The sequence below is a fragment of the Pan troglodytes genome, chromosome 10, assembly GCF_028858775.2.
Source record: "Pan troglodytes isolate AG18354 chromosome 10, NHGRI_mPanTro3-v2.0_pri, whole genome shotgun sequence".
Taxonomy (NCBI): Eukaryota; Metazoa; Chordata; class Mammalia; order Primates; family Hominidae; genus Pan; species Pan troglodytes.
In genome coordinates this window covers 39822009-39825470 of record NC_072408.2, presented here as the reverse complement: position 1 = coordinate 39825470, position 3462 = coordinate 39822009, and the positions used below count along the sequence as shown (strand labels likewise).

General features: G+C 49.5%; 1 non-coding gene across 1 annotated transcript; it reads left to right on the top strand.

The window, feature by feature from the left end:
• The first annotated feature begins 781 nt into the window (after positions 1–781).
• Positions 782–863, top strand: TRNAS-CGA (transfer RNA serine (anticodon CGA)). Its single transcript has one exon. It is a non-coding gene; the product is annotated as a tRNA-Ser (tRNA).
• The last annotated feature ends 2599 nt before the right edge of the window (positions 864–3462 follow it).

Sequence of the window (3462 nt, the reverse complement as noted above, 5' to 3'; positions counted from 1 at the left end):
GGGCCGGCCCCGGTCCGCGCTGCGCCACCTGCCGGCAGGCCGGGCGCGGCGGCGGAGCTCCAGGCGCGGGCCGACCCTGGCGGCCTCCCCGGCAGCGGCGGCGGGAGCCTCCGGGGAGAAGGACGCTTCCTGGAGGGGGCGCCATTCTCCTGAGATCGCTCTTACCAGACGCGAAGCCCTTTCCCTCTTTTTGCCTCAGCTCGGGAGTGTCACCTCGCTATCCCACTCCAGGCGGCCGCCAGTCGCTGGAGCAGCCCCAACCCGTAGACCCGAGTGGCCCTCACCTTGCGCATTCCTAACCCGACGAAGCCCCTCGTCCCCCAAAACCCCAAACCCCTTTCCCCAATAAGTTCCTTCCTTCCATCCATTCACAGCAGCTCCCCATTTAAACTTTTCAGAGTCTCCCTCACCCCTCGCGCCTTGTCTACCCAGCACTCCCCTCACTTGTTAACCCAAAAGTCCCCTAGTCGCCACCCTGGCGGCCCAGTGCCTTCCCTCAACTGCTTCCTCCGCAGGCCTCGCTGTCGCCTCCTAAGTAGGTGTGAGCTCCTACTCGAGACCCCGACTCTTCGCTAGGCAGGAGACCCTCCCTCCCTGGGTCACCCGGTCCATCCGACTCTTTTTCTTTGGGTGGCGTAGATAGGAGGTAAGGAACCGAGGGGTGGGGAGTCCTCAGGTGTGTGTGTGTCGGGGCCGGTACCCTGCTTCCGGTTCCCGCACGCATTCCCGGATTGCAGTGCGGACCCCTTCTGTAAGCGCGCGATAAAGTGCGGTTCTGGAAGTCACGGTGGCCGAGTGGTTAAGGCGTTGGACTCGAAATCCAATGGGGTTTCCCCGCACAGGTTCGAATCCTGTTCGTGACGGGTTTTTTGTTTTTTTTTTTTTCTCTCTCTTCTTATTATTATTAAAAGGGAGTCTCGCTCTGTTGCTCAGGCTGGAGTGCAGTGGCGCGATCTCGGCTCACCGCAACCTCCGCTTCCCGGGTTCAAGCAATTCTCCTGCCTTAGCTTCCCGAGTAGCTGGGACCACAGGCATGCGTCACCACACCTGGCTAATTTTTGTATTTTTAGTAGAGACAGGTTCACCATATTGGCCAGGCTGGTCTCAAACTCCTGACCTCAGGTTATCTGCCCGCCTCGGCCTCCCAAAGTGCTGGGATTACAGGCGTCGACTTTTTTAACCCCTTTCACAACACATAAAGGTAACCCCAGTTCTCACACGTTTCTTTCGTGCACTTTCTCTCTCCAAAAGGGAAGCTGCCAAAAGGTCTTAACCCCTGGATTTGGGAGGATGGGAGTGATCTTGGGAAGTTTAATTATGCACGACTGTATTGGCTGCTAGACTGTGAGGCATTTTCAGAATTTTGTAACTTCAGGCTTCCTGGGAGAGCTTTGGCACATGTCTCATTCTTTTGAGGGCATAGGGAAGGATTTGGTTGAAGGGTTACATTTTGGGAATGTGAGTGGCTGTTTGGCAATATTAGTCAAACTTAGAGTTTCCTCTAAATTTCATGACCAGAAGTCACACCTTGTAGGTCTGATTACACCGAAGACCCAGGAAACAGGATTCTCTCATCTGGATTTCCTTGAGGTGTACAGGGCTAGAAGGGAGTAGTCTATTGAAACATCATTGCAGATCCAGTTAGAGCCAAGGTATGGGAAGATAATTCTCACTTTTTATTGAGTGCTTATTATGTGCCAGATACTGTTTTAAATTATCTATGTGTATTAACCAAGCAAGGAAATTAATCTCATCTTTAACCTTTAACCTTCCTATACTCATCTCACCCCATTTTTCCTATCCCCTAATTTCTGATTGTGGGGAGGATCTAGGCTGCTTGTTGAGGATTTTGTTGTTTGTTTTGGGGGGTTGTTTTTGTGACAGGGTCCCGCTCTGTCGCCCAGGCTGGAGTGCATTGGTGCGATCTCAGTTCACTGCAACCTCAAACTCCCAGGCCCAAGCAATCCTCCCTCCTTAGTAGCTGGGACTACAGGCATGCACCACCACGCCCAGCTAACTTTTTGTATTTTTAGTAGAGACAGCGTTCCGGGATTTCGCCATGTTGCCCAGACTGGTCTCAAACTCCAGGACTCAAGCAATCCGCCTGCCTCAGCCTCCCAAAGTGGTGGGATTACAGGTGTGAGCCACTGTGCCTGGCCAAGGATGTTCTTTTTGTATTTCTTGCACAGCCTTTTGTCCAAAAGGAATCCCAAAGGGCAGGGGGCTCTAGGGTAATACATAGAGCTTTCTACACATTTATACCTTAGAGTTTCCCACCTTCATACCACTGCTCAGGCTGTTATTTCCAGCATGACCCCCACATTGCCTCCCTGTCCCTCACCATTAACACTTTCCAAAATTCTTTAGGCCCCTCCTCTTTGATGCTCTTGATCACTCCAGCTACCTGTCAGTCTACCACCACCACCATTCACTAAATTGCATGCAAGGACTTCTCCCTTGATATGCTAACATAAAAATAAAATAAAAACAGGGGTGGGTGTGGTGGCTCACGCCTGTAATCCCAGCACTTTGGGAGGCTGAGGCAGGCGGATCACGAGGTCAGGAGTTCAAGACCAGCCTGGCCAATGTAGTGAAACCCCATCTCTACTAAAAATGCAAAAATTAGCTGGGTGTGGTTGGCGGGCGCCTGTAATCCCAGCTACTTGGGAGGCTGAGGCAGGAGAAATCACTTGAACCCAAGAGGCAGAGGTTGCAGTGAGCCAAGATCGTGCCACTGCACTCCAGCTTGGGCGATGCAGCAAGACTCTATCTCAAATAAAATAAAATAAAAATAAAATAGAAACATGTTCCATTTATTTTACCTTCTAAATATGTCTCAAATATGCTCACTTTTCTCAGGGGTGAGTGCAGGCTGAGCTAGAGCCTTCATTTGGAAGGTAGTGGTATTTGTGAGCACCATACGAGGTAATATATAGAAAGCTGCACTAAAGCATCCACACTGCAGTCCGGGACCTTAAACCCTTCTATGGCTGCTTTCTGTGTTGCAGGATATGACCCCTTTTCTCTCACCACTCTTCCATATTCACTACATTCTGTCCACTGGCATTCTTTTAGTTCTTCCTGGTAGTTATTTAGCCTTGCTCATGGTGTTCTCTGCCTGGAATAATCTTTCTCTTCCACACTTTCTACTCATTCTCCACCTAAATGTTGGTTCTCCTGTGGAGTTTTCTGTGACCACTTGTTGCCTACCACATCCTATGCTCTCAACTTATTATGTGAAGTCTTTCTTCCCCTGTGGCATATAAACACATTAAACACAGATAAGCCAGTCAGTTTTTAAAAATTTTTTGCATAAATGGGTGTTTTTTACAGTAGTTATGTGTACATGTTTTAATCTTTAGACTGGTATATAAGCTTCTTGAGAGTTAGGGCTGTGTATTTTATTTATTTGTATCTTCTCTACAAGGCCTTATAGATGTGATCAACTATGTGTTGAATGAA